The sequence below is a fragment of the Heptranchias perlo genome, chromosome 34 (assembly GCF_035084215.1).
Source record: "Heptranchias perlo isolate sHepPer1 chromosome 34, sHepPer1.hap1, whole genome shotgun sequence".
NCBI lineage: Eukaryota > Metazoa > Chordata > Chondrichthyes > Hexanchiformes > Hexanchidae > Heptranchias > Heptranchias perlo.
In genome coordinates, this window is record NC_090358.1 from 7288166 (window position 1) to 7312550 (window position 24385).

Here is a 24385-nt window from a genome sequence, read left to right on the forward strand (position 1 = left end):
TCTGAGGGAATGGCCTCCTTCTGAGGGAATGGCCTCCTTCTGAGGGAATGGCCTCCTTCTGAGGGAATGGCCTCCTTCTGAGGGAATGGCCTCCTTCTGAGGGAATGGCCTCCTTCTGAGGGAATGGCCTCCTTCTGAGGGAATGGCCTCCTTCTGAGGGAATGGCCTCCTTCTGAGGGAATGGCCTCCTTCTGAGGGAATGGCCTCCTTCTGAGGGAATGGCCTCCTTCTGAGGGAATGGCCTCCTTCTGAGGGAATGGCCTCCTTCTGAGGGAATGGCCTCCTTCTGAGGGAATGGCCTCCTTCTGAGGGAATGGCCTCCTTCTGAGGGAATGGCCTCCTTCTGAGTGTTAACTTTCTATGATGTGCAAATGATTTTATTCATCCCTATTGCATCGGTTTAAATTATATATCCATAAATTTTCACAAGCAGTGCCTCGTGACTTTGACCACAAATAAACAGCAACAAGTAGCTTTTCTGTTAATAGTGCTACTGTCTTGTGCACAGGTTGCATTGAATGGGCTGATTGTCCTCCATTGTCTGTACTTGCCTTTTCTGAGGTTCACATCGACTGAGGTGATAACGGTCCAACCGTTCACCTGAGGAAGGAGGAAGCCACCGAAAGCTTGTGGAATTTAAAATAAATTTGTTGGACTATAACTTGGTGTTGTAAAATTGTTTACAATTGTCAACCCCAGTCCATCACCGGCATCTCCACATCTATGAAATTAGTTTGGATAATCTCAATCCAGCCCCCAGTAGGCATGAGGCTACACAGCACAAGACTGCCTACAATATGGCACTAAATTGGCAGTCGGACTCAGAGATCCTGTAGGGATGGTTGGTGCAGGGAATGAAAATGCAACACTGGTACAACAGGGGGTGCTTTTCTGAGGTTGAGACACAGGCAGGCACATGGTCAGGTCAAGTAGTGGAAGCTTTACTCTTCAGCTGACTCTGCTACACCCTGACCTGCAAGTGCAAGATGCAAACAATGGGTGTCCAAAACAAATAAAATGTTCCAATTTGCCAGTAACAAGAGATTCACCTCTGCCTTTGTCCTCCTTTAAAATAAAAGCTATTTTAAGACAGACAGACTTTTAAATGGAAGTAGATGAAAATTTACTTCAGGGATCCCAAATGACTAAAGCGCACAGCTACAGTTGCTCAGAAAAGGCAAGTACAGACAATGGAGGACAATCAGCCCATTCAATGCAACCTGTGCACAAGACAGTAGCACTATTAACAGAAAAGCTACTTGTTGCTGTTTATTTGTGGTCAAAGTCACGAGGCACTGCTTGTGAAAATTTATGGATATATAATTTAAACCGATGCAATAGGGATGAATAAAATCATTTGCACATCATAGAATCATAGAAAGTTAACACTCAGAAGGCGGCCATTCGGCCCATCGTATCCATGCCGGAATATAATTGATTACAGGTTACTAGGTAAAGAAAGCAAATCGGTTTCTTCATTTCTAGAACTGTGCAATTGATGGCACAAGTCAAAACTATGTTTCAGCAAACAAGCCTGGTCAGGTGCCAGTCTAACTGCATGATTCTTTTTAATGAAATGTAAATTTATGCAAGATAAAAATTAGAAGAGTTGGGATGTCTTGTTGAAGTTGTACAAGACATTAGTAAGGCCACACTTGGAATACTGTGTACAGTTCTGGCCACCCTATTATAGAAAGGATATTATTAAACTAGAAAGAGTGCAGAAAAGATTTACTCGGATGCTACCGGGACTTGATGGTTTGACTTATGGGGAGAGGTTGGATAGACTGAGACTTTTTTCCCTGGAGAGTAGGAGGTTTAGGGGTGATCTTATAGAAGTCTATAAAATAACGAGGGGCATAGATAAGGTAGATAGTCAAAATCTTTTCCCAAAGTTAGGGGAGTCTATAACGAGGGGGCATAGATTTAAGGTGAGAGGGGAGAGATACAAAAGGGTCCAGAGGGGCAATTTTTTCACTCAAAGGGTGGTGAGTGTCTGGAACGAGCTGCCAGAGGCAGTAGTAGAGGCGGGTACATTTTTGTCTTTTAAAAAGCATTTGGACAGTTACATGGGTAAGATGGGTATAGAGGGATATGGGCCAAGTGCAGGCAATTGGGACTAGCTTAGTGGTATAAACTGGGCGACATGGACATGTTGGGCCGAAGGGCCTGTTTCCGTGTTGTAAACTTCTATGATTCTATAAAGACCAAAGATGAGAAATGGCCATAAATCCACTTCCAGTATTTATCTCTCCATAGTATCTAACTGTGTTTGCATACCCCTAAAGCCTGGCACCACTGGTTGAATAAAATTTATAAATACCAAAGCTAAAAAGCTCACTTGTATTGAATGAATTTCTTGTTCAATTTTTAAAACTTTTTTTTGTGCTCATCAAAGCATGGGGTATCAGCACTAGGAAATGGAACTGTCCCAGGTCAGGTCTAGCACAGCCAGTTACAAACCAAGTTCCCTCCACTCTGCCCCAAACAACATTCTCCTATTCCAACCTCAGCAGAATGCCCCCTATAACATCAGTGTGGCATGTTCCATTTCCCACACCAACTGCGGCCCACCCAAGTGACCATTCCAATTAGTCCCGAATTAGACAGTTTTGCATCATGGGCTCATGCCCACTATCAACCTGTTTTACATAGGGCACATAAAGACTACTTTTACACCACCAGTCTAAACTAAATTCAAACCCAAGCCCCAGTGGTGAACGGCCAAAGTCTAAACAACCACACCACCTTGTTCCCCTTGCTTCTCTTTTTATTTATTTCCCCCCCACCTCACAAAACAATTTCCTCTGTCTCTCCTGAACACAGTCACATAGGGTTACCATTAACCCTCTAGAATCCTGTCCAAGTGGCTGTTTCCCATATATGAGCCTGGACAGAGGAGGAGATTACAAGTCTGCCTTGAGATTTAGCAATTAAGTGAGGAGAAATTGTATTTTATTGGGACAGAAAAATGTTTAATAAATATTTTGCTAGCAGGAAGGTTATGGAGGACATCACAAAATAGCAGAACATTAACTGGCACTTGGCTTTACAAAAAAAAATCTCGCCAGAAGCTTCCCATCGATACACTCGCGTGCTAAACAAAATTACAAGCCTGGACACAAGTTAGAGAGGAGCTTTGCACGATTCTGGAAAAAGGAACGCTGTCCAAACCAGAGGCCATGGGTGATAGCATGTCTTGGCAGTCCAAACCATGGCCCCCAGTCAACTCAGTTTCTATTTGCACTTTAGTTCTTACTCTTGCTCTTGCATGACCTTCACAGGCAGAGAGGTTTGTTTTCAGTGCTGTTGTTTCACTGATCAAAGAAACCTAAATCAGAACACCAAGACCTGATAGTATCAGTAGCTTAGGATATATGCAAATTCAGCAAAACATTCATTTAAACTTTATATGAGGCCCACAAAACTCTGTGGCGTGCACCTAAGTGACCCACAAAGATAAAAAGCTTGAACACGGAGGTGACATGCACAGAGCAGGCCCAATAGCATCAACGTAACTCAACTATGAAACTGGGGTTCAAAGTCCAAAGTTGGGCTTTCCTTACACAGGTCTCAACAGGTTTGCCTGAGGGTGGAGGGGGAAAGAGAAAACAGTCCCTTTAAGCTGATCAAGCAATTTATCAACAGCATTTTGCTTTCACTATCAACGAATAAGCTATTAACAAAAAAGACAAGGAAATCAAAACAATAAAAAGTCAAAAACTTGTAAACTGAATCTCAATCTACCTTCAAAGCATGCAGAATTTTAGCAAATGTAACATGGTACGGAAGTCATTTATGAAGGGGAATTGGCGTAGCATCAAATTCTCACGTTATTATGTAGATGCAGTGTCTAAGAGATTTGGTGTAAAAAAATTATAGCTTCCTTGAACTGTAAATGAGCTCCCACTGAAACTTTCCCACAGTGTAAGATTAACTTGATATGTTCCATCTCGTACCCACCGACCAGCTGGAGCAGTTTGGTGAGAGAGACTAGTCAACTGTGTAACCCTAAACCATTAATAAAAAGAAATTTACAGAGTTTATCCTCTAACCAAGAATAGGCTCACAAAAAAAGACAACGTTTCAATTTCCTTAATCTGTATCTTTTATAGGTCTCCCCTGAAACCCAATTGGCAAATTTTGAAGTTACAGCAGTCTGAAATCAACAAGTGGTTCAGTGATGAAGGAATCCTTCAACACGCCACAGTTTAAGAAAAATGTAGTTTCTAAAACATCCGTATATACATATTTGAACACTAAACAAGATGAGCATAACAGCAGAGATGAGAAAGGTCATTTAATCTGTTGAAGTTCATCTTTCTCAAATGAAGGATGATTGAAATCTAAATGAAGGCATCAGCTGAGCTCAGTTAGGAACGTTCTCTCCTCGGGGGTCAGATGGTTGAGAGCTCCAGCCTGGCTGCTGCACTTGCGCCTAGTCTAGGTTTGCATTATAGTGCAGTACTGTGGGAATGCAGCACTGTCGGAGGTACCATTCTTTAGATGAAAAGGTAATAGAGGCCCTGTCTTTTCAGATAGTTCAAGTGGAAGTAAAAGATCCCACAGATTTGAAGAGCAACGAATTCTCCCAGTGTCCTGGCCAACGTACCAACACTACCAATAACAAATTAACAGGTCATTCATTGCAGGACCTTACTATGCACAACATGGCTGTTTTGTAGGCAAACATAACAGCCGTCAATGCACTTCAGAAGCAATTCATTGGATGTAAAGCACTTCAGCATGTGATAAGGCACTGTATAAATGCAAGTTATTTCTTTTTATTTTAGAGTTCTAGCATTTTACAGCAACATGATACTTTGTACTTCGGTTTTCTAGGTGAAAAAAATATTTACAGTGAATTATTTGAGGAAAAAAAGATTGAACATATAACCACATGCAAGCCTGCCCCCAGCCGAGCACAGAACTATATCCTTATCAGCAATACTATACAATGTTCATTTCCTGAATGACCCCAAGCTCCTGGTTGAAGGAAGGGAAGAGAGGCTGAAAGAGTGCATTAAAAAAAAAATCCATGTAAGATAAAACCAGAATACGGCAGTGACCTCAGTGATGCCCGAGAGAGCAGGTAAATGGCAATGGCCTTGCCTATATTTAACTAATGCACGTACATACAGCCACACCTTATCTACAATCAAATAGCTTGTAGACTTAGCTGATTTTAAGTTCTCAATCTGAGCTTACACGATTATGATTCACTAAAGAAAAAGAATCATATCTCCCCCCACCCCCCCCAATAATATTATATTAAGATCCACGAACAATGCCTTGGTTGGGCTCCATCTAGAATAGTGTCCAGTTCTGGTCCCCACACATGGGAGAAGATGTGGAGGTTCTGGAAAGGGTTCAATATTTAAAAGGATGAAGGGACTAGATGGTGCACATGTGGACAGGTTATGTGAACGAGATAAGCTTGGGCGAACAAGGGGGCATGCTTACAAGGCACATAAGCATAGAGCTAGTTTAGATGTCAGGAGGTTTTTCCTTTCCCGGGGTGGTGGGGGCGGGTCATTGACGATTGGAATAGGCTGCTGGCCCATGCAGTGGGTGCACATTTGCTGCAAACATTCAAAAGGGGCCTGGACAAGTTGCATAGAATTTACGGCACAGGCACAGGCCATTCAGCCCAAGTGGTCCATGCCAGTGTTTATGCTCCACGTAAGTCTCCTCCCACCCTCCTTCATCTAACCCTGTCAACATATCCTTCTATTCCTTTCTCACTCATGTACTTATCAAGCTTCCCCGAAATGCATTTATGCTAGTCATGTCAAGTTCCTGGAGGAGCCTGCTTTCACTATGTACAAGAGGTAGATAGGATGTCGGGTTAGCTACTTCATCTTCATTTTTGTCTCCTGGAACTCATCTTTGGGGGTAGGAGAGGAGTATCCCAGAATTAGCCTAGGTTTCTTTCTTTATTTAGCCTATCGTAGGAAGTTACATGACTGCTGCTGGGTGGGGAGTATTGGGGTGGGGAGGAGGGGGGTCGTTGCCTGGTTAAAACATGGCTGACTCGATGGACCAGTATTTTCACATTAGCCACCCTCCGAACAAATAATGCCCATTTGTAGCCTTTTTAAAATTATTAGCAGATCTCCCCATGGCATTGCTCATGGTAAGTTGCACTGTTTTAGAAGGAAAGAAACATTACATCATGTAGTGCACATTGTATTATTCTGCTGCTAAGTTGGAGCTGTGTTTTAGTTCATTCGCTCCTTTAAGGTCAAAGTTTAATCACTGTACGTGAACACCATCTGCAGTCAATTGGAGACTAATTGATGGGGAAGGTTTTCTAAAAAGGTTGCCAAGTGGCTGCAAGTCCCTGCTTCCTTCCTTAAGGTCAGAAGAAAAGACCAGCTCTCTCAATTTTATACTTGACACAGAAATTTGTGTGTGACACACCTTCAGTGTTGTTTATGCTTCTCAAAACTTTTATATAAAATGGGAAAATTCGGTGAAGGGCTGAGGTCCACAGCACAGGCCACCACCAAGGTTGAAAACAGTAAGAGAGACACACAAGATAAATTTAACCAACATCATGCTTCGACTTTAATAAGCTGAAGACTGAGGGATATAACGAGTTCCATAATTTTAAGGTCCTGGGAAATCACGAGTTTCCAGACTTAAAGTTGCAGGGAAGAGGAACAGTGTGTTGGATGGCATGACTGGAACACAGTAGGCATGTTCCACAACCACTCCATGCAGGCCTCACAGCAGATGTGTCCATCCAACTTGTTTGAGGACAGAAATATTACAATTCACAAAACACTCATATTTACACAGCTCAATGGTAGCCCTTAAAATCCAGACAGATTTCCAGTGGTGGATAGCAGCCTGTAAGGAATCTTTTCCAGTATATCCTTAGCAACTAAAGCACAAGAGCTGTCTGCAGCAACAATTGATAGGTACAAATTTAGTCAACCACTCCCACTCTGCTCTGCTTCAGTGGGGGTTAGAACTGATGGCTGCTGGTATCAAGTCCCATTGTTAACCTTTTCTTTATTTCTCAATATTTATCTTGGGCTCTGCAGTTCCGCCCTTCAGCCCATATAGAGATATTCCTCTTTATGAGAAAATACTCAGGCATTGGGGGGGGGGTGGGGTCTTCATCAATCTGCTCTTATGCCTCCCAATGCCAATAGCAACTGTTATTATGAGACCTGTCTACCCATCCATTCTGCTGCAAGTGGTTTGGGGTCCACTGGGAAGGAGGCAGGAAGAGTTACATTTCTTCAAAATTGACTTGAAGTATCCCCTCATTATTGCACTGCTTTTTTTTTTAAGTTGCAAGAAAACCTGCTATGGCTTTCAGGAGGTTTGTCAGCCATAATACCACTAATTGGTCAAGTCTGACTTCGAGAAACTGATCTAAAGCTTCAGGAATAAGTAATTGGAAGAGAAATACTCGAGTTTTCGGTTTACACATTATTAGCAGTTCGATCACTGAAGCTAAATGAGTATATTGGCTGCGGAGCAAGCACTAATCCCTCCATCCAGGAACAAGGAAGCTCAGGCTAATTAAATCTCTTGGCAACTGCCTTGGGTTTTAATCAGCTCTTTGGGGGCCCTCTCCTAACCCACCACACAAAACCTTTGCATTCATGCACCAGGCTCACATTAAAATACCAGGTGTTCCAAAATCTGAGAGCAGTGTTACTTCCCCAGCGCCTGTGTTCAACGTCTGGCTGTGTTCCACGCTGCTGGGGTTCTTCCGGTCCCAGCTGTGGCCTTCCATTTGTTGCTGCTTTCCCGTTTAACAAAACAAGCTATATGTGAAAAAGTTAGCAAAAAATAAACCTCTCCAAAATGCTTCAGCGATCTCTCACTTAGAGAAAGATTGTAAACAATTTTACAACACCAAGTTATAGTCCAGCAATTTTATTTTAAATTCACAAGCTTTCGGAGGCTACCTCCTTCGTCAGGTGAACGATGTGAAAATGAAATCCTCGAGATGAAATCGCATTTATAGTTCACAGAACAATGCTTGGTGAGTACAGACAGTTTTTTCAACTGCCCGTTGCCAAGGCAATCAGTGTGCAGACAGACAGGTGTTACCTGCCAGGTCTCACAGAATATACAAATCACCAAAAAAAAACAAACAAAAAAAAAAGAGATAGAGGGGTAGAAACATAGAAAAGACAGCAACTGACCCGTTATATTAAAAACAGATAACATTTGTTCGCTGGTGGGGTAACGTGTAGCGTGACATGAACCCAAGATCCCGGTTGAGGCCGTCCTCATGGGTGCGGAACTTGGAAAGATAGTTAATCATGATAGAAACATTTCTTAAAAATTCACACAAGGTACATGCAACAAACTTGAAGAATTTCAAAAGGTCTCTAGAATCCTGCCTTCCATAAAAATATCCCTACCCTAACTACATTACAACAATGACGACGCTTGAAAAGTACTTTGGTTGTGAAGCGCTTTGGGACATCCTGAGGTTGTGAAAGGCGCTATATAAATGCAAGTCTTTCTTTCCTTCTCAGGATGAATGTAACACCGCCATATAAAATACTTGGAAAATATTTCCACTGTAAAAACAACAAATTGTTTGCAGTTATGGATGTTCCAAGAACCAACTCAAAATACTCAGTCCTAATGCTGCGTTCCACCCTCAGTTCCCAACACATCCAATACAAAAGAAAGAAACTTGATGCAGGACGGTTACTGGCAGCCACACAGCACATCAAGCTTCACTGCAGCGGGCCACAGAGTGGGAAGATGCAGCTCTGTTGCAACCCATGGCTCCACATAGCGAGTTGCCAACCTCAGTCACACTAGTGTGAGGAAATGCTGTGGGGAGGCAGGTGCTTTTTCACAGGGACAGAAGGAGAAAACACACACAGCAAGCAATGAGGGAGAGTCACTGGGCTGATAAAATCTACTAACGCCAATACATGTAGGAAAATAGGTAGTCAAACTAATATGCTTTTATGTGCGATTATCTCAATTCTATGCCTCCCACCATCAGTGACAGATCTGTAACCACCAGATCATCCTAGCATTGCATAAGCTCAACCCAAATTTGGAAGACTAGAATGCGTAGGTGCTTTTTACACAACAGCAGTGCAGCTGACAGCAGGCACATGGTTCTCTCTCTCTCTCTCCCCATCAGCTGCACCCCATAATGGAAGCACTCCAATGTTCAGGGAAATGACTGCATTACTGATCCATCAAAGTGTGGGTTAAAGCATCCAGCGTCACTGGGAAATCAGCCCCGTACATTTGCTCTTGGGGCCCGCATATCATACAGCGCAGCCCAGCAGCACTACGAAGAACAACTGCTAACATGGAGTGTAACAGGGGCGGAGTGGTGAAACTCTGTTCCCGAAACATGATCAAAAGCCAGTCATAACTGTATTGCTGGGTATTCTGCACAGTTCAAGTAGGCAAGGCATGAAAAGGTTACATAGTCACCCTTACAACAACAACCACCAGCATTTATATCGCGCTTTTAAAGTAGCAAAATGTCCCAAGTCGCTTCACAGGAACACAATCAGACAAAAACTGACACCGAGGCAAAGGAAAAGATATTAGGATGGGTGACCAAAAGCTTGGTAAAAGAGGTAGGTTTTAAGAACCATCTTAAAAGGAGAGAGAGGTAGAGATTCAGAGAGGTTTAGGGAGGGAATTCCAGAGATTTGGGCCTGGGGGCTGAGGGCACGGCCGCCATTGGTGGGGCGAAGGGAGAGGGGGAATGCACAGAGCCCAGAACTGGACTACTGTAGAGTTCTTGAAGGGGTGTAGGGCTGTGGGAGGCTACAGAGATCGGGATGGAGGCCTGAGGGACTTGAACATGTGGATGGGAATTTTAAAATCAAGACATTGGTGGACCAGGAGCCAATGTAGTTAAGCGAGCACAAGGATGATGGATGAATTGGACTTGGTGTAGGTTAATATATGGACAATAGAGTTATGAATGAGATGAAGTGAATGGAGTGTGGGAGGCTGGCCAAGAAAGCATTGGAATAGTCGAGTCTGGAGGGAACAAACGCACGGATGAGAGTATCAGCAGCAGATAAGCTGAGGCAGTGGTGGAAACGGACGATATTATGGAGGTGGAAGTAGGCAGTCTTTGTGATGGAAAGGATATGGGGTCCGTAGCGCAGCTCGGGGTCAAATAGGACCCTGAGAATGCAAACAAACAGTCTGGTTCAGCACGAGACAGTGGTCAGGGAAGGGGATGGAATTGGTGGTGAGGGAACAGAGTTTGTAGCGGGGGCTGAAGACAATGGCGTTGATCTTTCCAATGTTTTATTAGAGGAAATTTTGGCTCATCTAGGACTAGATGTTAAGTCTGACAACACAGAGGCAGTGGAGGGATCGAGAAGCGGTGATGAGGTAGAGCTGGGTGTCGTCGGCGTACATGTGAAAACTGTCATCAAGTCTTTGGATGATGTCGCCAAGGCATAGCCTGCAGATGAGAAATAGGAGGAGGCCAAGGGTAGATCCTTGGACAAGTCCAGAGGTAACGGTGCGGGAGCAAGTAGAGAAGCCATTGCAGGTCACTTTACTAGAATGATTCCGACAATACTGATTACACACCAGAAACCAGTCACTTGCCGACTCACTAAGCAAGGTAAATGGACAGCATGGGAAGACCTGCTTGAGTTATAAACACACATATGAGTGAAAAAGGATAGGAAAAAAAAAATATCAACTTTCATCCAACTTGTCTCATCCAGACAGGTGCAGCTAACATGCACCAACCAACCCCTCTTTCATGTAATCTCCTAGGTGATGGGGAAAAAAATGGTCAATTTCGGGGAAAAAACTCTGGAAAATTCCTCTGATCCCCAAATGGCAAATCGGGCATGATGCACAAGACTACAGCGACATAACAATTACCTTCCTTCTATATAACGTGGAACTTTCGAGCCTCAGGAACTCATTCAGTTCACTTTCGAAGGGTTAAACAATCAAACGACTCTTTTTATTTTTAAAAAAACCCTCACATTTGAGTGCACTTGATACTAACACACAGGTCTAAGCCACTTTTAAACTTCCTAGGCGAAATGACCCATGGTATATAGTAGCAGAGACCCATATTTTCCATGGGTCATCCAAGCTGCTGTCTGAACGAGGGCCTCCGTTGGTGGCCTGAACTCCCAAGACAGTTCAGTGCACCAGCGAGCTCGCAGGAGAACGCAACATATCAGTATGCAAACATGCAGATGCACAGGAGGTCCCAGCACAATGCCAAAATCAGGATTTGCTAATTATAGCCTTTGAAAAGAAAAAAAAGTTAAGTGCTTGCGATCTTCTGCCAAAACATTTGAAAAGTATAATTTTCAAAGCACTCCACACATGCAAGGAACGGTGCTTTCTTTACATGTGCAGACGCACGTGTCCTTAAGTACCCAATGGTCCCCAATGGGCATTTAGTAGACTACCATCAGGTTTCAAATATAAAAATAGGGCAGCCAGACAAGGAGGTCATTTTGGCATCGCTCCCTTAAGACCTGGACCACACCAGGCCTGGCCACGATATAAAAAGGAACCAAATTGTTGATTAAAGCACAGCCCATGGCACAATTATTCGGGCATTTATTTTTATAATTGCAAAAATGGGAAAATTAGTTCAAACAAAAGTGCTGTTTTGTGAATCAGTGGCACAAAGCACAGGTCCAGTTGATGTCTCCCTGCCTCTCCAGGAAGTGGGTGCTCATTCTGGTCCCTCATCAAAAACTGCCTCTTGAAACTTATGCGAGTCCTCCCTTTCACCCATCTTCCACCTCTTTATTATATAGCCCAAGTCTGTCACAATGTGGATACTGTGGAGAAGTGGAAAGGAGAGAAAGAACAGTTGCAAGGGACAGAGAAAGCCTATTAGAAAACAAGCTTTTTCTTGTATCTTGTGCAGGAGTGCCCACCTGTATAACAGCGAACAACAATAGTCACAATTCACCAAAAGGAACTGGAGACATTTTTGTCAAACAGTAGTTACATCATATAAAACATCAGCATCTTTCCACAGCTGCAAAGGACAATGAGCACTCGAAATAAAAACCAAGTAGGCAATTTCCACTCCCAACAACTTGGGATTACTTCTCAACCAAATGACGTACACTAAACGAATGCAGTAGCTTTCCATCTTAAGGCCTGGGCGTAAAACCAGAATTGTGTCCATCCATTAATTTGGCCATTGAATATTCTGTCGATGACGAGATTCATGGTAATCAGCATCAAGCACTGTAACTTCTAGTTACATTAAGTTAGCCCCCTAATTCAAAGGTAGACAAAATACAGTGTAATACTCACCTATATACTATCTGCGCAACTCTGCGAGCACATTTATGTTGCTCAGTTGTTCACTTCATGTCTACAGAAAGTGACCCAAGTTTTTTTTTATTCGTTAATGGATGTGGGCGTCGCTGGCGAGGCCAGCATTTATTGCCCATCCCTAATTGCCCTTGAGAAGGTGGTGGTGAGCCGCCTTCTTGAACCGCTGCAGTCCGTGTGGTGAAGGTTCTCCCACAGTGCTGTTGGGAAGGAAGTTCCAGGATTTTGACCCAGCAATGATGAAGGAACAGCGATATATTTCCAAGTAGGGATGGTGTGTGACTTGGAGGGGAACGTGCAGGTGGTGTTGTTCCCATGTGCCTGCTGCCCTTGTCCTTCTAGGTGGTAGGGGTCGCGGATTTGGGAGGTGCTATCGAAGAAGCCTTGGCGAGTTGCTGCAGTGCATCCTGTGGATAGTACACACTGCAGCCACAGTGCGCCAGTGGTGAAGGGAGTGAATGTTTAGGGTGGTGGATGGGGTGCCAATCAAGCGGGCTGCTTTGTCCTGGATGGTGTCAAGCTTCTTGAGTGTTGTTGGAGGTGCACTCTTCCAGGCAAGTGGAGAGTATTCCATCACACTCCTGACTTGTGCCTTGTAGATGGTGGAAAGGCTTTGGGGAGTCAGGAGGTGAGTCACTCGCCGCAGAATACCCAGCCTCTGACCCGCTCTTGTAGCCACAGTATTTATGTGGCTGGTCCAGTTAAGTTTCTAGTCAATGGTGACCCCCAGGATGTTGATGGTGGGGGATTCGGCGATGGTAATGCCGTTGAATGTCAAGGGGAGATGGTTAGACTCTCTCTTGTTGGAGATGGTCATTGCCTGGCACTTGTCTGGCGTGAATGTTACTTGCCACTTATCAGCCCAAGCCTGGATGTTGTCCCCAGGTCTTGCTGCATGCGGGCACAGACTGCTTCATTATCAGAGAGGTTGCGAATGCAACTGAACACTGTGCAATCAGCAAACATCCCCATTTCTGACCTTATGATGGAGGGAAGGTCATTGATGAAGCAGCTGAAGATGGTTGGGCCTAGGACACTGCCCTGTGGAACTCCTGCAGCAATGTCCTGGGGCTGAGATGATTGGCCTCCAACAACCACTATCATCTTCCTTTGTGCTAGATATGATCCCATTCATTGGAGAGTTTTCCCCCTCATTCCCATTGACTTTGATTTTACTAGGACTCCTTGGTGCCACACTCGGTCAAATGCTGCCATGATGTCAAGGGCAGTCACTCTCACCTCACCTCTGGAATTCAGCTCTTTTGTCCATGTTTGGACCAAGGCTGTAATGAGGTCTGGAGCCAAGTGGTCCTGGCGGAACTCAAACCGAGCATCGGTGAGCAGGTATTGGTGAGTAAGTGCCGCTTGATAGCACTGTCGACGACACCTTCCATCACTTGGTGATGATTGAGAGTAGACTGATGGGACGGTAAATGGCCGGATTGGATTTGTCCTGCTTTTTGTGGACAGGGCATACCTGGGCAATTTTCCACATTGTCGGGTAGATGCCAGTTTTGTAGCTGTACTGGTGCGGCTAGTTCTGCAGCACAAGTTGTCAGCACTAAGCTGGGATGTTGTCAGGACCCATAGCCTTTGCTGTATCCAGTGCACTCAGCTGTTTCTTGATATCACGTGGAGTGAATCGAATTGGCTGAAGACTGGCTGCTGTGATGGTGGGGATATCATCCACTCGGCACTTCTGGCTGAAGATGGTTGCAAACGCTTGTGCTGGACTCCACCATCATTGAGGATGGGAATGTTTACAGAGCCTCCTCCTCCCGTTAGTTGTTTAATTGTCCACCACCATTTATGATTGGATGTGGCAGGACTGCAGAGCTTTGATCTGATCCGTTGGTTGTGGAATCGCTTAGCTCTGTCTATAGCATGTTGCTTCCGCTGTTTAGCATGCATGTAGTCCTGACTTGTAGCATCACCAGGTTGGCACCTCATTTTGAGGTACGCCTGGTGCTGCTCCTGGCATGCTGTTCTACACTCCTCATTGAACCAGGGTTGACCCCCTGGCTTGTTCGTAATGGTACAGCGAGGAATATGCCAGGCCATGAGGTTACAGATTGTGCTGGAATACAATTCTGCTGCTGCTGATGGCCCACAGCGCTTCATGGATGCCCAGTTTTGAGCTGCTAGATCTGTTCTGAATCTATTTAATTTAGCACGGTGATAGTGCCACACAACACGTTGGATGGTGTCCTCAGTGCGAAGGCGGCACTTCGTCTCCACGAGGACTGTGCGGTGGTCACTCCTACCAGTACTGTCATGGACAGATGCATTTGCGACAGGTAGATTGGTGAGGACAAGGTGAAGTGGGTTTTTCCCTCGTGTTGATTCGCTGACCACCTGCCGGAGGCCCAGTCTGGCAGCTATATCCTTCAGGACTCGGCCAGCACGGTCAGTAGTGGTGCTACCAAGCCACTCTTGGTGATGGACATTGAAGTTCCCCACCCAGAGTACATTCTGTGCCCTTGCTACCCTCAGTTCTTCCTCCAAGTGGTGCTCAACATGGAGGAGGACTGATTCATCAGCTGAGGGAGTATGGTAGGTGGTAATCAGCAGGAGGTTTCCTTGCCTATGTTTGGCCTGATGCCATGAGATTTCATGGGGTCTGGAGTCAATGTTGAGGACTCCCAAGTCCACTCCCTCCTGACTGTATGTCACTGTACCGCCACCTCTGGTGGGTCTGTCCTGCTGGTGGGACAGGACATACCCAGGGATGGTGATGGAAGAGTCTGGGATGTTGGCTGAAAGGTATGATTCTCTGAGGATGGCTATGTCAGGCTTTTGCTTGACTAGTCTGTGGGACAGCTCTCCCAATTTTGGCACAAGTCCCCAGAAGTTAGTGAGGAAGACTTTGCAGGGTCGACTGGGCTTGGTTTGCCTTTGTCATGTCCGATGCTGGGTGGTCCGTCCGGTTTTATTGTTATTGTGATTTTCTTTCAGCTAGATTGTACAACTGAGTGGCTTGCTGGGCCATTTCAAAGAGCAATTAAGAATCAACCACATTGCTGTGGGTCTGGAGTCACATGTAGGCCAGACCGGGTAAGGACGGCAGGTTTGCTTCCCTAAAGGACATTAGTGAACCTGATGGGTTTTTACGACAATCCGGTAGTTTCATTGCCACCATTACTGATACTAGTTTTTTTTAAATTCCAGATTTTATTTAATTAATTGAATTTAAATTCCCCAGCTGCCGTGGCGGGATTTGAACTCATGAGCCTCTGGATTACTAGTCCAGTAACATAACCACTATGCTACCGTACCCGTTTCAGAGGGCAATTAAGGATCAACCACATTGCTGTGGATCTGGAGTCACACATAGGCCATAGTGGTCATTCTCTCCATTTTTACTGTTAAGTCACGTTCTGGGTTCCACTCTGGAACGAGCAGAGCCAGTTCATGGAAAATGGGGAGTGTCCGGCTCCCCAGAATTATTTTCCTGAAGGCAGCTTCCTCGATTGAAGGCAAATCCATAGCGGGTATACAATGCAATCGGTTTCCTAGCACCGGACTGTTGATAATATGGAGCGCAACCAGGAGAGAGACACTGGCACGCCTCTCCCATCGTCTACACACCTAGAAGGAAGCACCCTTGCAGTTATACTTTGTTGCTTTAGTGGGAAACAATGGCCAATGGACTACTCAGACCTGTAGACAGGGTGGAATTTTTTTAAAAAAAAACTTTACACTTACACTCCCAATTATCCCCATATTAAAAAGCCCATGTCTGTCACGATGTGAATACTGTGGGAGGGGGCAGGGGAAGAGGTGGGAAGGGAGAGAAAGAACGTTGCGAAGGACAGAGAAAGCCCATCAGAAAACAAGCTTTTTCTTGTATCTTGTGCAGGAGCGCCAGCCTGTATAGCAGCGCACAACAATACTCACAATTCACCACCACAAACTGGAGATGTTTTTTTTAAAAAGTTAACTCGACGCATTCCAAAGAGATGAGGCAATAATTTTACTCCTACAACATATCTGAAATATTGTGATCAGCAGATGCATCTTCCTGATCCAGCTTCCCTGGCCAAACAGAAATTATACCCATCACATCTTAAACCCCGTTCATGATAACTTCGGAGAACTGCAGCCAGGAGCAGGAAAACACAAGCTGCCATGAAGGAACCAAACATGAAAGAAGGCCAATACCGCTCACTTCAAGTGAAAGGAGAATTCCTTTCATTTAATACACTTGAACTCCGCCACAACTTTACGACTCAGAACAATGAGTCAGCATTTGGTCACCAAAACAATGCTCGCAGTCTGTACAGTATCGTAATACACCATACCAACTGGCTGAGTGACAAGTCAATTCCTAGGCAGGTAAACTAAACCTAGCTGAGTAGCCCAACCTTATGTTAAAAGAAACATCTCAGGTACCGGAATATGCTCTCATGTTGAGTAACTCCACATGCTCCTCTTCATTTATGTGCTGTAAATTACAGGTGTAACAAGTTTCTCTCCGATACTTCATCAAACCAGGAAACAGATGAATAGGAAATCATTTATCGTGTTATAGGATTTGATAGAAAAAAAACTTATATTTATGTAGCATATTATCACGTCTCTCAAACATCCCAAAGTGCTTCACATACAGTAAATCAGTTTGACGTGCAGTCACTGTAGGCAAACAAGGCACACACCAAGATCCCACAAACAGAAATGAGATAAATAACCAGTTAATCTGTTTTTGATGGGGTTGATTGATGGAGGAATGTTGGGCAGGACATTCCAAGAACTCCATGCTCTTCTTTCAGTAAGACCACTGGATTTTAAATGTCAACCTCAACCAGCAGGACAGGCAAACATGGCCTGGATTTAATGGCATGTCCTAAGGACAACACGTCTGACAATGCAGCCCTCGCGTCGTGCTGCACTGGAATGTCAGCCCAAGTTATCTGCTCAAATCCTGGAGTGAGGCTTAAACCTACAATCCTCGGACACTGAACGCAACCAACGGACTCAATTTCTGTAAAGAAATGCCAGCATTATGTTGACTTGTGATGTTGGTATAACAAAATCCAGAAGGAGTAAACATACCAACTTGGCTCAGATGGCAGTACTCTGTCCTCTGAACCCAAAGATAGAGAAATAAAGTTCCACTCCTGGACTTCAGCACATAATCTAGGCTAACACTTCAAATTAGAGTGTACAGAGGATGGAGAAATGGACACGGAATTTGGGACGGGATTTGGTTTGGCAGAGGCTCGGCTCAGCACCTCCCGCATTTGTTTTGAAGAGAGACATTCCATGCTATCAGAAGAGGAGATAGGATTGGCGCGATAATGTCACCCACCAGTTCCACTTCCAGCATCCCCAAAGCAGTTTATGCTTCCAGCATGCTGGTGTACTTGCATGCCAGGTTAATATCCTGGTGGAAGTAGGATCCAAAATTTCAGAGTCTAATGGCAATTGATAGCAGAGTGATTGTTTGCGATTAGGAAAGTGCCAATTTGATGATCACAACCTTTTCGACTGTCTTTGGCTGGGATAACCTGCCTCACCCCTCCCCCAACAAAGCGCCATGGTGCCACAACACATTCTTGGCTCCCTGTGGGGTGGATGCCCAGGGAATACCCAAAGTGGCGCATGCGCCTTACCCCTTTTACGCAAGTTTTCTCAACCCCATGATTTGGAAGAGAGTCAGGACTGGGGACGGCTGGCAACGCGCCGCACAGCTGGCAATGGAGCAGGGCTCCAGAAATTGCAGAATTTATTGTGACAAAGTGTCTGGATCAACAAAAGAAAACGTGACAAGTTTTGCCTGCCATCCAATCTCAAGTATAAAGTGCATTGTAGTGGGAGGGGAGGGGAAAAGAAAATCACAATGGCTTAATTCAATCAGGAGTTGTGCAATGCACAGAAGGAAAACCACAAGCTGGGGATTCCAAAATAGAGATGAAAAGAGAACTACAAATACACAAGTCAATAGAAGAAAGGTACACTAATGTTTTGGGTGTAACCTTTTATCAGAACAAAGAACTGCTGTGTCCTGCCAGCAATTTCTCTATATTTCAGACCCCACAATATACTACAGACAGATCCAAATAAGATTAGAATTCTGGTTCTAATTGCCAGAGGTGCAACAGTACAAAAATATTTATCTATTTATTTGCAGGCTCAGCCCAGTAGGTGGCTCTGTGGAGCAGTTTTCTGCAGTCTCTTCCCGCCCCCCCCCACAAAAAAAATTCTGTTGCCATCTTATATACATACACACATATATAAAAATATTAAAAAACATATTCAACCATCGACCATAGGCAATGTTATCTGCAATTTGCTAGAAATCACCGACACCATTACAGTACAGGAAATTGGATTCAAGCCAATATATGTCTTGTGTGCTACTCCTAATCCATCATCTCAAACTGTTCTATTATCACCACCAGTGACAGGCCTATAACCAACGGTATTTCATCCCAGCTTCAAACAATTCAAAATGCGCCTTATATCCCAAGTTTGTACTGAGGGGTGACCCGATAGAGGTCTTTCAGGTTATGAAAGGGTTTGATAGGGTAGATGTAGAGAAGATGTTTTCACTTACAGGAGACACCAAAACTAGGGGCCATAAATATAAGAATCACTAATACATCCAATAGGGAATTCAGGAGAAATTTCTTTACCCAGAAAGTTGTTAGAATGTGGAACTCGCTATCGTAAGGAGTAGATGAGGCGACTAACATAGATGCATTTAAGGGAAAGCTAGATAAGCATGTGAAGGAGAAAGGAATAGAAGAATATGTTGGTGGGGTTAGATGAAGAAGGGTTGGAGGAGGCTCATGCAGAACATAAACATCGGCATGAACCAGTCAGGCCGAATGGCCTGTTTCTGTGCTTTATATTCTATGTAATTCTATGTAAGTTTAGGGTAAATTGTTTTCTGCAGTTCAAGTGGACATAGTGAAATGCTAATGATGAACCCAACAGAGCAGCTGTGTGAAAATGACATATCCTTCATTATGCATTACTGTAATTTTAGTAACATTGACCCTTACGTTCAGTAGTATTGCAACAGAGTCAAACAGTTCAGAGGAGATAAACAACAAGAGTGAGATATATATAATTGTTTTTCCACTGTTCAAGTCTTTCTATTTATCTGTCATTATTGAAAGTTTTTTTGGTGGCTTCAAGCCGTGTAACAGGAAGCTTTTTTTAAAAAAATGGAATGAAATTATAACAGGATTTAAATAGCATCATTTGACAAAAGTTTTACATTAACACTGTATTGCCGACATCTGTATCTACGCTAGATATCCATCCATATACATATGCACAAACACAGGACACAGATTTTCTCAGTCATGACTGCAAATAACATTTAGCAATTAAGATGCAGTCAAGATGATGTCATGGCCATGAACACCTGTCAGCAAAGTTGACATACAAATAACTCTGTAGGATGCCATCTGCATCCTGAGATTAGCTTCCCAATGTATAAATCAGTCCCAAGCAACATTATTCCACATAAATAGATCTTGCCAAGGCCTCACTAGAATAATATGAGCCTTCTTAGTCATTAATTTACCTCACTCCCTAAAAAAATCATTCTACTTGACTGGTCCATTCTGTGCTCATCAAGATGAGGGAGGCAGTGCAGGCAGACAGTGTGGAGACATTTGAGGGAGTGAACTACTGAGGAGCATTTGTTTTTGGGATCAGCCAGATGACATGTCAGAGTCTTTTCCAGTCCTGTATTTTTCTTTGTGGGCTATTAGTGATGTGAAATGCACACTTTTCCATTTCAGGCACCCAGTATCCACACAATGCACTCGCCAAGTCAGGTACAACATGAGTTAGATGCAGATTAAAGCTAATTCTGCCTTGTCCCACCAATGTGCATCAGTCCCAGCTTCAGAACAGCATGCCCTGCAGCACCACAGTGGCATTTTTCCATTTCCTACACCAGAGACCATGTGATCTCTCAGAACGATATCCAGTTTAGTGCTGAATTAGCAGCAGTTTTGTATGATACCTCATCAGCATGTGCCTACCAGCCAAGCTTATTTCACACCACACTCTACGCAAGATATAATTAACATCAAGATTGTTTCTTAAGATATGATGCTTTAAAGGGTGTAGATTAAACAGCGCTGATGTGCACATCAACCACATTATCCCATTGTAGCCAATAAGATATGAAGCCTCCAGGAAAAATAAGACATTACAAATAATGATCATTTCAGACAATTTTAAAAAGGACATTTTACCAAAAAAATGCATTCGACACACTGCAACAGAAGAAATTTATGGTACAATGCAACACTTTGGTACAAAAATGACATGATGCCTCAAATTTAAAATTCTCAGCCTTCAATTTAAATCTTTCCATGGCCCTGCTCTTTCTCTAACTTTCTCCAGCCCCAAAGCCTGCCCTGAGAACTCTCTGCTCCTCTGACTCCAGACTCTTGTGCAGCCCTCCCATTCTCTTCACCCCACCATTGGTGGCTATACCACCAGCTGCCGAGGTCCCATGCTCTGGAATTCCTTTCGTAAAGCCTTCTGCCTCACCATCCCCTTCTCCTTCTAAGGCCCTCCTTAAAACCCACCTCTTAGATCAAACTTTCGGTCATTCTTTCTAACCTCCTCCTTTTGCCTGTTGTCTTTTTTCCCTCATCTCTCTAAAGAGCCCTGGGACAATTTTTTTTAATGCAAGTTGCTGTTACATTTTTTGCATGTGACATTATCAAAATATGGCGCACAACTGATTGGCTCCTCTCCCCTCAAAAGATTAAAATATCCCTATTTAAGGACTGTGTATTTGTAGAATGAGGGGATCTGGTAAAAAAGCAGCCTGGCTAATATCATCTTGTGCGATGGGAGGGAACAGGAGGAGCCCTTTGGTCCAACAAGCCTGCTCTTTGTATTTGACCTCAACTCAACTTTCCTCACAATATCCTTCAAACACCTTTTTTTCCAGAAACAAGTCCCGTGAACTTATTTAAAACATTTATTTCAAAAATCTACAAACTGAAATTGTAGGGCAAAAACTAGATCAGAACTTGGATTTTAAACAAACCAATCTAAACTATGGGGCAATCTGAAAAATAACACCTGCGTTCCCCCTCCCCTCCCCAAATAAAGTTAGGAGGGGGGAGGGTAACTGCAGCCAGTAGCTCAGCTGTCAGCAAGCGAGACTTGCACTGCTGACTGCACCTCAATGCAGGTCACGCTAATGTCAGCTACATAGGAACTCTGTGCACTTGGACCCATGCACAGAGCTCTGCTTCTCACCACCCTTCACCTCCATTGGCAGTTCATTTTTAATTTTAGGAGAACACAGTGAAATCTCAGGGCTCTATATACACAAGAAAAGATTCTGTACAATCTTTTTTTTTAAAGCTCCTAGGTCAAACAAACCACCTGGGCACCATTAAAATGCAGGTTTGCACCAACCTGGAGTTATATTGCAGCCCCAGATGCAAACTTAACTATTCAGACATCTTCGAGGACTGGGGACACACACTACTTGCTGCTTCGGAACTGACTCCTGAGTAATACTGCCATTTGCGTATTGATGCACAACCGAAACCCACTTCACAGTAACACGAAAGTGTCAGTTTGACTCGTGCTATTCATTGCAGATAGAGGATGTACATACAACAATCCAGTTCTTTTCTAAATATATATAATACTGGTATTGACACTGCAAAAAAGCACTAAGGGAAGGATCCTTTAACAATTGGGGACACATATTTACAAATTCTGTTTTTATTACATGGGATTCCAGGATTTTGGTCATTTGTTTTTCCTATGAACACAAAATACCTTGCCTATACTTGCACACAAAGGGGCTGCTGCTCCCTATAATCAGGGTTTATGCTGACTAAATAAGCCAAGTTGTTATTACATAGAATTTCAATGTTTTTCCCAACCAGTGGCTTCGGTCACTTTTCACAGGCGACTGAACAAGTCAAGTTTGTAAACCTATGTCTGTTTTTTTTTTAAAAATGTACAGTTCTGTAAACACAGGAGTGGTTGAGTTAACTTTACAAAAGGGACTGGGGAACCAAATGAAACTCTGAATGTCAGACACTGCACCGGCCATCAAAGTAACCGTATCCTGAACACGGCGTTTCAAGCTGCACTGGGAGTGCTTTAATACCCAGAGTTGGGGTTGCTCGTAAGATCTGACCTCAATCGTTGCAGTTCTTAAGTAGGTTGAACCGTGCCAAATTGCTACTTTAGGAGATAAACCATCTCCCCCTCCCTCCAATATTAAACATCTGAGAACAAAACATTGCATAGCGGCCAGTGACAGATCCGGTACAGAGCGCCCAGAAACACGATCGGAAATCCAATCTATCAGCAACAATTCAGCGATCCAGCTGAGTTAATGTGTCCAAATTAAATATCCAAAAAGATATTTACAAAATTGTACCTGATGCTATTGTAACCCACCAGCGAAACTCGTCCACAAAAGAGTGATTGATCAAAATGTATCACTTAAGAAAAGATACAATTACCATAGACTTAACACTCAGCAAATAAAATGCTTTTGAAATCTACTTTTGGAAAAAGCTCTACTTATAAATTCACGTAGGAAATATTGAGGGAACAACTTTTCTCGTACAAATCAACCAAGAACTAAAACAAAAACGTTTCTTTTTCTAAAAGCAAACATCGCACTTCAAAACAATAAATATACTCGAAAGACAAATGAAAACACTAAAATTAAAGAAAAGTTAAATGAAAAAAAAGTGAACTAGAAATTACAATTTCTAAAAACTAAAACAAACTTTTAAAAGATTCTGAAGTGGGGGGTGGGGAAAGAAGAGAAAGAACTTTTTTTTTAAAAAGTAAATTAAAAAATTGTGATTTTGAGAGCCGAGAGCAGGGAGTTGGGAGTCAGAGTCCCAGTTACATTGTATCCCTACCCCCCTACTGCCCCCCAAACACACACACACACACAAGCTCGGCTCCAGGTAACAATGCAGTAGCAAAAACAGCACAAAGCCCACGGTAACAATGAGGGATATTAAATTACACGACTGCAAACAAACGCTGCGTTTACCATTTTCTGCATTATTTTTTTTAAAAAGCTCTTTAAAACAAAGTTTTTTTAAAAAAAAAGTCTTACCTCAAACAGGCCTCGTTTAATGAGAACTGCTACTTTTAACTGTGCTCACTCATTCCCTCCGTCCTCATTTTTCTCTCTCTCTCTCAGGGATGCAACCAACTCATTGCACTTTTACTCTATTATATAATGCTGCTTTTTTTTCCCCCCTCCCGCTGATTTATATTCTCATTTGGTTAGTATCCTCGGTTGCAGGCCGGGGTATCGGTGCGGTAATAAGGGGGTTTATGGCCTGATGCAGCTCCTGCCCCTCTCACTCCCCCCCCCACTTGTTGCTCCCTTCACTCGACTCTTTTTTTTCCCCCAAACTTGGATTAACCAGACTGCGCCTGCGCACTCAACCCCTGACTCTCTTCACCGCTTCCTCATCCCCATTGGCCGAGGCCCACCACAATTCCGACTCCCATTGGCTCCTTCTCTTGTCAATCATAATCTATAGCCGATCTATAGGTTGAATTGCGGGGAGTTTAGGTCCGCCCTTTATTAAATTCTGTTGTTCTCAGATTATTTTTCCATTTTCCACAATGTGGAAGGGAGATTTTAGAAATCTATATTCAGGTTTATTATAAACACCCTGATTAATATTACTAGCCGGGAAACATAAGGCTACTTTGAATTAACACAATTTTGCACTAATTTGTGTTTCATAAGCATCTGCCACTGCAAAGTGACATTCATTAAACTTGAAAAAGAATTACACAGCTTTGTCTTTCGCATGTACACCAATTACACCAATTTTTACCACTCCTCCACGTCTCTTGACTTCTCCACTGCCTCTGTGCCGTCAGACTGTTTGGATGAGCTGTTATTTTCATTGGCTAAACTTTGGGGAGATCTAACCCAATGATTTCAGCCGCTGCCACAAACTCTGTACTTTCGCCACCAATTCTGCCCTCCTCCCCAACTCCTGTCTCAGGCTGAGCCAGGCTGTACACAACATCAGCATCCTATTCGGCTCCAAATTGAGCTTCCGAACCCATGTCCTCTCCGCCA

At 43.6% G+C, this 24385-nt stretch overlaps 1 protein-coding gene across 3 annotated transcripts in view; it reads right to left on the bottom strand.

Moving 5' to 3' along the window:
• akap13 (A-kinase anchoring protein 13) overlaps nucleotides 1-23673 on the bottom strand; it is a 322499-nt gene extending 298826 nt beyond the window's left edge. For all 3 annotated transcript variants that reach the window (XM_067971374.1, XM_067971373.1, XM_067971372.1), the window contains exon 1: nucleotides 23396-23673. The gene's annotated coding sequence lies outside the window, so the exon portion shown is untranslated. The remainder of the gene's footprint in view (nucleotides 1-23395) is intronic.
• Between the last annotated feature and the right edge of the window lie 712 nt (nucleotides 23674-24385).